Raw genomic sequence first — 12,631 nt, forward strand, 5'->3', positions numbered from 1 at the left:
AATATAATAGCCTAATTCAAAACCTCCTGAAGTTAGCGGAGTGACTCGCATAGATTTCAAGGGGATTTTGCTGAACCTCAGAGGACCAGATTTTTCCAAAGTTATTTAGATGCCTAATGAGATTTTTAAAATTAAGCATCTAGTTGCCCTGAGATTTAGGCACCTAATTCTCCTTTCATTAGAGTTTCTTTTGAAAATGCAATGTCTGGGTGCCAGCAGCATTTCTAGTGATACAAAGATCTCTGAAAATTGGACTCTCAGCAATTTGCCAGAAAGCACGTGCTATGTCAGTAAGCAAACTCAAGAGCACCAGCTCTGTAGTCTCTGTAGGGGCTGTGGCTCTCTTTTTGAAGCTCACCTGGTCAGCCTTGGGCGCTAATGAAATTTCAGTGCATAAGTACATCTGTTTGACATGATTAAAAATAATTGTAAATAAAGATACCAAAAGTAACTCCTCGTCCTCTCCATTCCACATTAAGTTTTAAGGAAGAAATAACACATATTTGTAATTATTACTCATAAAGGAAAATTTTAAATCCACTTTAATTTTTGGCTTTAACAGTCTGAATTAATTTATTTTTATCTCCTCTGGAGGTCTTTTTTTATTTTCCATAGTAGCTGAGAATTTCCTGTACATCATATTTACTCCCTATTTATTTAATTTTTAAATACCTCTTTTAAAGCTCTGTGTCCTCTTATTTTTCACAGGAATTTTTACCACTGAAAAAAGAGGAGCTGTCACAGTTAGGGTAAAGGATACCACTTTATTTGACTTGGCCTCTGCATGGACCTATGTATTTGTTTATGATTTGCAAGGTTTCTGCTTTCATCCAGGCAGAAAATGGTTGCTAAGCAGCAGCATTGCTTTTTAAAAGGCAGAGCCAGGATCTGATCCTGCACTGACTTGTGCATGTGGTTATTCCCAGGGTTATGCCCAAGGAATAGGAAGAAGGTAACTTATCCATACCTCCCACCTTATGCACTAAAATATGTCTCTGTATAACTCACACAGGTGTGTACATGTGTGTCTGTAGATATACGTACATATAGAGATAAAAATAAATGTTTGTATATGTATTTCTGGGTGCATCATTACAATTTGACTCAAAACCTACTATCTATCCTCTTAAATGAATTGATAATTGCCTAAACTGTGATGCTGGTTTGAAGCTGATCCACTGATTTTTTGCCTTAGAAAAATCTGTCATAAAAACCTTGCATCAGGTTTGGTTTTTTTGAGTTTCTCACCAGACTTCAAACACAAAAGTGAAAAGCTTTGAAGCAAACCAGAGAAGTTTGTAATACGTGCAAGAACTATCAAGTAATGTCTCAGCCTTTCTTTCATTGTCATGCCCCTGCCATTATTTTTACTAAAAATTACTCATTTATTGAAATTTATGCAAACGTGCAAGATGCATGAAACTAAAAACATTTGGAGATTTCGCTCATTAATCCTTCACTGAATTTTTACATTTGAACTTGAACACAGCAGCCAGGAGGATGCATGCTGGCTTCTCAGCTCATAAAACAGACCAAAAGCCTTAGAGGAGATGAGTGCGAATATATAGATTTCATACATTTATCATATGAATATAATATAGTATGATATACAGATATCATATAATTTTTGATGTGCAGGTGATGTGACTTTGACAAAACCAATCTAAACTACTGGAAAGCCACTGTTCCCACATGGTACCTAGCACTGGGGTGCTTTTAGTCTTCAGAGTGCTTTATACATTTTACCTAATTCTCAGTATTGCTCTTGAGGGACAAGTTGAGTATCTGGGTGCTGGTGCAGCACCTGGGAAGCCAGTCAAAACACTGCAGTGGCTTTTGTAAGCCCATTAAGAGGGAATTAGATTGAGGAGAGGTGGCATAAATTCCTCCCTTCATGAGCCTTGTGGTAAATAGGCCTGACTGCAGCCCATAAAACTAATGCATAAAATTTCCCGGATGTGGCACAGATTGCCAGGTGACTTGGGAGGAATCACTTTTCTTTGTGCATATAATTCAGTGGTCTGGCTCAGCTCTGGAGGCAACTTGAAGATACTGTGATAACAAACAGGGTGACGCACACGTGCCAGACCGCTCCATCTTGGGATCACGGCAGGACTACACACGGACACACGCTTAGAGAACTCTGTTTTCAGATCACTGTGCTCTCTCTTTTCTCCACCACCATCTGCATCTTTGTGGCAAATCACACAGTCACTAGTATTAAACGACAGGGAGCCAAACATTTTCAAGTGTAGCCACAATGTCTCACAAGAAACAAGGTAATTTTTAAAACAAGCTTCTGCCACGCTGTCTTCCCCTGTTGTTTTTATAAAAAACAGGAGGCTAAGTGAACGGTCAAGAGGACTGCAGCTTCTTTGTACCACTGGAGACGTTTTGGTCATCAAACAAAGTCTGTGGCCACAGTCTTGTCCAAATGAGCCCCTGTATGCAATCCCAGGGACCCAGAAGAGGAACGAGATGCCATTACTTCAGAATAACACAAAGAGTTCCTTTTGGATATACATCCAGGTCAGGTTAGATCCCTGGCACAAAAGCTGGAGCAAAACAAAACAAAGTTCAAAAGCAAATACAGAAAGACCAAGTTGTTATACCTCTGTTTGAAATACTACAGAAAGAAGACAAGGAAAAGCTGGTCTTAATCATCAGTGGTTGTTTTGCTAACCCAGATGGGATTACACAAGATACTTCAATGAGAATGTCAGTCTCACTCTGTTTATTATTTTTTCAGTATACCCGCTTTCGTGGGCTTCAATACTTAATTAACTATATACGAACACATTCCCCAAAAAGTGGGAGTGCAGCCTAAACTTCTCAATTGTTCCCACTGCTGCTAACATTAATTTGCTCCTACAAGGTTTTCTAGCAACCAACATTTTAGCCACTCTGATGCCTAACTTCATCAGAAAAGTTCTACACTGTCTGGTTATCTAAAATAGCTCCAGCAGCCCCTCAGCAGCTGTGTTTCACTATTACTTAAATAAGACAATTCTCGTACCTCCAATCTGAATTTTAGATGTACGTAATCATATATATTACTTCTCCCATTTTCTATAACATTGTGCCAATGTCAGAGTTTAAAAAAACTTTGCAACACAACCTTCTTAGCATATGAAAACTTACCGTTTTGCCCAAATCTCCAGTTCTTGAGAAAACTTATTGCTGTTTCTCTTTGGTGTTGAAAAGAAAAACTGATTTAAAGTATATTTTTAAAAAGCCAGTGGGAAGTTAAAAAGAGAAGTCATACACATGACTCATAGTCCTGGAAACAGCTGTACTGCTTTTGGTGACAAAGGGTTGGTTTTATGCCTTATTTAACTTCAGGAAAATCAATATGCAGCAAATGTACTGAGCCAGAAAGGAATTTGACCCAAAATTCTAAAAATAATACAAGCTGTCTCATCTTATATCTTTAAATGGGGGTTCTTTGTCCCTCCAAATATCTTACTTTTTGTCATGTCCTGAGAAAAGGATGAATGTTGTGTTTGCAGTAGATTGGGTCACTTGGGAACAGCATAGACCAGATGATAGGTTCAAAGTTAATCACTGCTATATCATGAGCGTTTAACAGTTTCAATAAAGAGTATGTTGGTCAATAACAAAATGCCAAAACTCCAAGTTGCACCCAGCCTAACTGCAGGCATCTTCATGAGAGATAAAAAGGGCTATATGGTACAACTGCATCTGTACAGCAGCTACCTTCTTCTGGACTTCATTCTCCAGAAATCTCTGAAAGTACTCCCAAAACCGCTCATTTCCACATCTCTAAAGCACTAAGGATTTTGTCATTTCAAGTGAATGACAACAGGCTGTGCAATAAACTATGGTAGTTTATTAACTCCAGTGTTGTACAGAAGAGTCCTGTACAGCAGCAAGAAAGGGAACCCTTCTTGTGACAGCTGATATTCTCATCCTCTCCCATTCTCCTTGAAGGGAAAGTTAGTATAGCTGCAGCTTGTATCTCTTCCTCTTTAACTCATTTTCTGTATTTCATTCATTTGAATCACGCATCCACCACAGAAATTAAAATTCCCTGAGAGTGAAGCACACCACCTATCCAAAAGCATGTGGCAACGCTCCGCTAGTACCTGAAACCTGCAGTGCATCTGATTCTCAGCCAGTATTCCAGTCCCACAGCACAAAGAGGAGGCAGAAGGTGAAAGATGCGGGATTATTTTGCACAGCTGACTTTCTTCAACCACCCAGACTCAGGACACATGTTTTCCATATCTAGGAATAGTTTTCTCGCCACCTGATCTCCTGTTCCTCTAGATACAGCAGCAGCTGCATGCACAGCGCAGGTGGTCCGAGATAGGAGAGCAAGTGTTTCTGCATCTGTCAGTGGGTTTGTGAAGGAATAACATCTAACTTCACCAGCTGCTTCTCTGACCTAAACTCTGAGTAAGGGAGAAAGGCAGCAAGGAGCTTGGGAGCATGCAGAGAGAGTCCAGAAGTGAGCAGTGTTGAAAGGTTTGTTAATAAATGAAGGGTTTCAGGCAGTGGAGCTAGAGGTGTGCCTGGGGATGTGAGTGGAGACCGGAAAAACGGCCACGGATAACAATGAGCTAAGCAAGTCCAAAGTTACAGAGGAATCAGGACTGGCAAAATCAAGTTCGTCAAGAGACTTAGGTTGTGGATGAAGACGAATTGAGTCTGTAGGTCAAAAGGGTAAAGGAAAATCATGTAGTGGCTACAGCTGAAAAGAAAGATGTCACAAAGTGTCAAATAATATCTCCTTCATTCTGTTTTTCGTTGTTTGGTTCTTTTGGTTGTTGTTTTTTTTTTTATTATTTTGAAATTCAGAAGTCCTGGAAAGCTCGAGAGTATTTTCTTCTTTTAATCCATCCACAAGACTTTTCACTATGATCATGCCATTACCCATTCTTTCACCAAATATATAGTTTCCTGGTCCCAATATTTTGTTTTTCAAAGAGGTAGCTAGGAAGTATAGGAAGATACTACCTGCAGCTAGCCATTTTTTTGGCCATCAACCTTCACTGATGACCTAAAAAATCACAAGGTTTTAATCTTATCCAAATGATAATACCTCTTTCTGGATAGTTCCTCCCTAAGATCATGCTGAGTTAATTCATATTTGTAAGGTGGTCCTCTTCTACATGGTTATATAGAAGTGAAAAAGAAGCATAGAGGCATGAGTCACAAATTATTCTTTGCATCACAACAGAACAATAGTTTTAGGGTGAAAGTGTTGATATAGCACTTGGGTGATACAAATTTAATCCACAATTTTGTTACATTCTTCCTTTCTAACTTGAACCAATGACTTAGTCTTTTTAAGCCTCAGTTTCTTAAACTATGAAATGAGGTCTATAAAGCTCTCTGAGTTGTTGCAAGACTACAATCATTAATCTCGGTGATGGGATCAGACATTACAGTAGGGAAAACTTTAAGAAAAGTAGCTACAGTAGAACTCCACATAAGGACAGGGCATAATCCTGATTCTCTCATAAAAAGGGAATGACTACAAAACCAAAAGGGATCCAGCTTTCACTTACAGATTTGAAACCTGTTTTCCTTCTCAACACTGTGGCTGCAACTTTACAAATGGTTATGCCACTTCCCCCTTCCCATCAAACACATTTCAGACCTCATTCATTTATAAACAAAAGGAAAAGATAAGGTATCCCATAAAAGTACCACAAGAGTCAAGCCACTGGTGATTCTTCTCTCTAATGAAGAGGCTGTAATTTATCACCTTCGGGTTTGCCAATTGACATAAAAGCAGACAATGAAAATTACTGAAGAAAGGACATTCAGAAGACAGACTGTAAATGAACAAGAGAAAACCAGAGAAATGACAAGAGGCAAAAATTAAGAGATTAAGAGAGTTTATCTGTTAACTTCTTTTGAGGAAATGCAAGCCAACATTACCAGTTTCTTTTCAGAACTTCAGGCCTCAGTGCTACAAAGTGAAAATGTTTTTTTGGACTGATTAAAATAAGCATCTGCTTTGTTTGCTCTAGTAACTATTAGAATTCACAAGAGCTGAATACACACTGTATATTTTGGAGCAGCCTAATGTTTTGTTCGGTCTGTGTGTATTATCTGAATACTGCTTGTTGAAAACCACTAACACCTTTCCCTCTTTTTCTTAAATTCATATAATTCCTAATGTTAGACACTTGCATGATAATTAAAATTGTAAAACTGTAAGTAAACCGTGCTGCAATTACTTGAGTAATTTGGTTCAAATCAACTCAAAGGGCTGATTGGATAAGCAAAGTAAATGTTACTAAAGTCTATTATTTCACACAATTACCCGAGGGGCCACTTCTTGTTCCCACAGAGTTCAAAGGTAAACATGCTTTTAACTATTATAGGAGTAGGAACTTGATGTTGACTGGTAGGGATGGCTGAAGAGCTTTGAAGCTGGAACAAAATACAAATGACTATCACACATCAGTAATTACCTTGGCACCATAAATATTTACACATCAGCATGCTACAAACTCTTCATGTTAGGTATGATAATAAAATCACTGAACCCTTAATGTGAGGACCAAAATATGGTATTTCATCTCAATAAAAATTTAGTTTATTCTTTAACTTCCTCTCCCAAATAACCTGGTATGTTAACATACAACACATAAGAATGGCACTACGTAATGCACATATATATATATATTTAAAGAAATAAACTGGTCATTTCACCACAGTATTTGGCCAGATAACCACACTATTAATAGTCTAGTATCATCAGGCGGCCTGTAGCAGTTATCATTCTCTGTGCTAAAAGGATGGATCCAAAAAGTGAGATGTATGACCTTATAATGGAATCTGCCATCCTCAGGAGAGCAGATATACATGACACTGAGTCTACGTTACACACTCTTGTTGCATTTAGTTTATTCCCATTGGCAGCCATCATGCTGGAATTTTAAATCTCTGCAGTCTTTTTGTCTCCTCTCAAGGCTGTGCAGTAATTCAGATTCTTGAAGGGACACTGGTGTTGCAGAAAAAGTAGTTTCTTGCTCCAAGTGTGCTCCTTTACAATTTCCCCCTGTGCTGCTCTATCTTCCATAAACCTTTCAGTGCTTGTCCTATTTACACTTGTGTGCATGTCTTCAAAGTGTATGGTATTTTGATTATGCACATTTTCTGTGACTGCATTTCAAGGTGTTGGCAACCTAAGGTGGCTTCTGTACATGAACTGATTCCTGACTAAATCTATATGTGGGCTGACTAGCTCTAAAATATGACCACTTTGTTCCTGTTTACTTGTATTTAAATTGAATATCCTTGTTAAGGGGAAACTTGCAGTTACTTGTGCCTAATGGGACAATTTCCTTAAGTATAAACAGGTCACACTACAGACATTAAATATGAACATCTCCCATTTAATTTTGAGAGATTTACTCATCTTAGAATTGTAATCAGAAGCTACCAGCCAAATACAAAACAAATAAAAGCTGGAAACCGTGACCTGCTCAGTTTTCAAAGGAAGCATGCAAGCAGAGGGGCCTCAGCTGCCTCAGTTATCTTTTTAGCCCAAACATTAAAGTGACTCTCACTGCAATAAGGTGTAAAATAAAGTCCTTATAGCCCCTAACTATTGTACAACTTATACAGCCCCTGTCCTCCATATCCCTTCCAGTGAGCCCTAGTCTCTTTAAGGCTCCAAGGAGAGTAGAAAGGTGCTCAAGACACAGGTAGTTACCACCCCTGCAGAACAGAGATCTAGGCAGAAAAGATACATATACACACACCCCTACCCAGCATATCTCAGGAGGGAGCACTTGGGTTGATACGCTGGAATTACCAATGCTACAGTCAGGACTGTGCTGGAAGCAGTTCGTTATGGCTCAGCACAACCAGATGTTAAAATCACAGGCAGTTCTCCAACCTGCCTTTAAATACCATTCCCATCATTTGCTTTCTGCTGCAGCTCCTTCTCATTATTCCCTCCCAGGTATTTTGGGTCATCCCTAGAACAGTGTGCCACACATATGCTGCAATTGAAGAAGTCCCACAAAAATTCTGATGAGTGCAGACTGTCACGATTTTTGTTTTATTGTATTCTCCCTAGATTCAAGAGTTGGGAAACTTAGTTTCTGCCAGTGTTGCCAGTTCTTGCACTTTTGTGATCTCGGGCAAATCAGATAGTTCTCTTCATGCAGTCCACTCATCTGTGAAAACAAACAAAAAGCAAAGCATAAATATAAAATAGTTATCTCCTCCTATGCATTTCTATGCTGCTGGATTAATTTACATACAGTTCTGAGGTCTTCAAACAGAAAGCATTACAGAATTGCAAAGTATTATAACTCATGTGAAAGAAATCATTTTAACACAAACTCTGATGGCTAAACTCTACCTTCAGCTCAAAGAGATCTCATTTTCATGGAAGCATTTCTCAGCCCTGTCAAAACCTACAATCTATGCCAGGACAGTTGTAGCACTTATCAACATTTTTGGAAACAAATCATACCAATAAAAGAGACCTGTCCCAAATGTTAAACAAAAAAAAACCCATGTTGAATGGACTCATGACATGGATGAAATCGAAGAGGATCTATATATGAGAGTTATTTTTTCAGACAATATCAAGCTGCTGCATAATACAGAGTGAGGACACAGTTATAATAAATTTCTGTGTTCTTTGGAATAAATGATGATTTTTAAAGATTAATTCATTGCTCTTGATCAAGAAACTATATAGCTCATCTTTGTCTTGTCCCTGTGCACATCTGAAAAACAACCTTAAAGGAGGCTTTCTCAATAACCTTCTGCCTTCCTGCTAGCATGAATATAGAATGGGAAAAGCTTTCCTTTCACAGGACATAAAGGTTTTTCTACATTTTTCTTCCTTTTTTTTTAGAGGAGGTTAGTCATAGCATTATTGTGGCTAAAACATACAAGCAGAGTTAAAGTGACTTTAGAAATAACGTTACTCTTCTGCTTGTGCAGAGATTACAAATGCACAGTCCAACTCTTAAATCAATTTTGTTCTCATTAGCTTTAGATGTTAGCATTAATTAAAAAAAAAAAAAAAAAAAACAAACCCAAAACTGAAGGACATCGTGTTCCTCTGCAAAAGCTGGAAAGAGAGCTTTACTTGAAAAAAAAAACACAAAACCAGGAGCTTTGGACCTATAACTACAAATCTTTGGTCATTACCTGGAACATTTTCTGAGGTGACAGTAGAACAGGATGTTTAATTCTCTTTTACTTTCCCAGAAAAGCAGATAAATCACTACCTGGTCATTCCTGCACTTACAGCATTTACATTATTTTAAAAGCTAACCTGTCTTGGAGATTGAGATGACTGATAGTGTATTCCCCACAGCTCCAGGAATGAAAACGGTCTGTCTTGGAGCACAGACATGATCTCCCCATCTGTTAGGATGGCGCTGTGCCTGCTACCAATGTTGTATTCTAGTGTTTCTAATTACAGTCATCACTTAACGACCAGATTAGGGATTTTAAAGTCTGCAGAACCATAAGTGACACACCACTGGCAAGAAGCAGCCTTTTCCAGTTGTGGTGGCATAAGAGGAGTCACTGATTCTTTGGCACAAGAGGCAGCTGCTGGGACATACACATTGCCCTTTCTTTCACCTCTGTGACCCCATACTAACATAGCTTTTCTTTGGGTTACAGGCAATTAGGTGTTTACTTGTTCGTTTTCCAGAGATTTCCAAGTTTTACCATACTTGATGTTTAAGAAACATTCTCATGATTGAAAAATTCTAAATTATTTTTCTTTACATTTTAATTTTTCATTAGGACATGAGTGAAAGTAATGATGTAGTTCTGGGGGGAGGGGAGAATGAAAAGCAAATTGGGAGCTACCAGACTGCAGTACAGCCAACAAACATATTTTGTGAATGCAACACCAAGGACAAACAGTACAAAGCTCTTACTTGCATGCACAGTCAGAAGCTGGCAGAAAGCTTCAGGGTCATGAAGGCAAACAATTTAAGAGCAAACTGGTTTACAGCCTTTTATTGTTAGCACTCTGAACAGGATGTTTCAGCCAAAGAAACTATTGTCCTTATGGAAGCAAGAAAGACACAGGTGTATGGAACAAGTCAGCATTTTTATAATGAACAAGTAGAAAATATTTGCAAATATCACCACCCAGCAATCGTAAATTAATACAGCTGGAAAGCATGGGAGAGGTAGTTTAATTTTAACTAGGCTTCCAGTTCTAAAGAACCAATAACAAAATTCTAGGTTCTACAGGAAAGCTATAAACTAGATATTTTTTAAAAGGCTGATTCCTGATCCAGCCCTTGGATTAGGATTCCCTTATGCAAGTGCTCTTGAACATGCACAGTCCAAGGGGCCAGACTTTAAGCAAGTCTCCTTAATATGTCCCACCACATTTGCTGGGGAATGAGATCTGAATATAAAATTTTGACTTGTTGGCTCAGAGAATAATGACAGGACAGATACCGCTTTGTGAACACTACCATGCAGTTGACATACACACATCCATACTTTCAAATTGGTGTTACATCTGGGTTAGCTACTGTGACAACTGACCCAGACCAAGCAAAAGCGACTTGTAACATAAATAAAGGTAGCATCTCCATGCATAGAATGGATGTGCTGACAGTTGCCTGTTGAGAATTGTCTTGAAAGAGCTAGAAAAGCTATAATTTTTCAAAAATCGTAGCTATTTTCTCTATGCAAGATATATTTGCAGCTGAGAGCTCCCATGATACTTCATTCTAAAAGCTGTGTTTTTGAGATCGCAGGATTGATCCTTCAAGGACAGGTAGTAAGAAGAAGGTGGGTTTTTTTAAGACATTAACTAGTGGCTCTGTCAGAATCCTCTGGATTCATCTCCTATGTATTTCATCCAATGTAATTAATTAAAATGACAAAAAGACTTCTGTTTGCTTAATGAAAATTAGACAAGACAGAATTTATAACCTTTGTATGGAAGAGAGTCTCTGGTTTTCTATCCAACACAAAACTATTTGAAATAAAGGAAGGTCACTGTGGTGGAAGAATGGTGTCTCCTGAAATGAAGGAGGAAAGTTGATTACACTGTTTAAGAAAGATGAACAGAGACTTGATGGAGAACCTGCCTTTAAAACTTCAGGTCACAGCTCTTAAAACTGGGTCTTTTAATATTCTCTCATACTGCATGTAAATTTCCTACAATCTTTGCTCCTAAGTACAGAAGCCATCCAAGATTATCATTGCTTTGCCTAAGAATAGGGAAAGGAAAGGAGACAAACTGCCCTCCTCCGAGCAGCTGTTATCAGACAGACAGATGGCAAACGATGTGCCGGAATTTACAGGAAACAGTCCAACACAGATCATTAATTCTAACACAGCCTCTATACCCTAAACACCATTAAAATGTCACTGCTAAGGACTCTGAGAGCCAAGGCACCAACAAAACATGTTCTACACAAGGATTTCTGCAACCATAATGAATTGTTGAAAATCCTTCCAAAGTGCCGTAAGGAAAAGTTATGGAATTAGTAGATTGGTATATGTGATAATTATGGAGAAGACAAGTAACCTTCAATTGCAATACATACCTATATATATTTTAAATTTATACTTAATAAATTATGTTTCACTAAATTGTATTCAGTTTCACAAAATGTTTTGTTTGTTCATAAAAACAATTTTCTTTTTAAAATAAAACCATTGATCAGATCCTTGACTAGCAGTGTCCCTCACTCAGGTGCTGTACTTCACTGAGCTATACTAATCTGTGTCCAAAGAGAAATGCTACATGATACTAAATTTAAAGATACATTGTAGAGTGGCTTATGTGAAGACAGGTCTTGTTCTTACTTCTAGGACTAACATATATTTTTCTACAATTTCTCCATTTTTAGTGCAGCAATCCAGGGCACATATTTTGCTCTCACCAAACAGAGTATTCTCCCCTCTCAGGTGATCTCCATGACTAAGCTTTGGCAGAAGCAGGGATTAACATTATGACATTAAGCTTTTGCAATGTCCAGAGTTAACAAATTCAGCCTTTCCTTTAGACATGAAATATTTAGGTGAGACATCTGGAGGCCCTTACAACAAGACAGAGACCCACAGAAGAGACACGTCAGACTCAGGGACACCTACAAACCGCTTGATTTTGGAGTAAGACACCATTTGGAAGAAAAGCAAGAGGGCTTTCCATTCATTAATTAGGAAGACTGTATCTTTTGTGGTGGGAGACAACAGGTATGCAGAACACCCAGAGCCTTCACAAGCATAACTTTACTCATTTTTTTTCTAAATACAGAGTAATTAAAGAAATGGTTTTGTTAAGGAAGTGTTCTCAACATCTTACAAACACTGTTACAGGGTAGGACAGTTGTCAAACCAGGACATCTAAGATCCTAACCAACGTCACTGCTCTGGTGGTTGCACACATGCTAACTAGCTCTTCTGGCTCAGCTCCCAGTAACTCAGTCGTCTGGTATCAACTCAATCCCACTGGTCCCTTTCAATAAAGTGTTCTTAGAAAAGTTTTAGCGAAAGCTTCATTGGGAAGGATTGCACAGTATCTAGTAAATTGAAATAAAGTTATTTGCATGTTACAGAAGTCTTTTCCATCATCATAGGAAATATAGTCACATCTCAGCTGGAACAATGGTGTTTTAATGATGTAAACTAATTT

The sequence above is a fragment of the Vanellus vanellus genome, assembly GCF_965231255.1.
Source record: "Vanellus vanellus genome assembly, chromosome: 5".
Classification (NCBI taxonomy): domain Eukaryota; kingdom Metazoa; phylum Chordata; class Aves; order Charadriiformes; family Charadriidae; genus Vanellus; species Vanellus vanellus.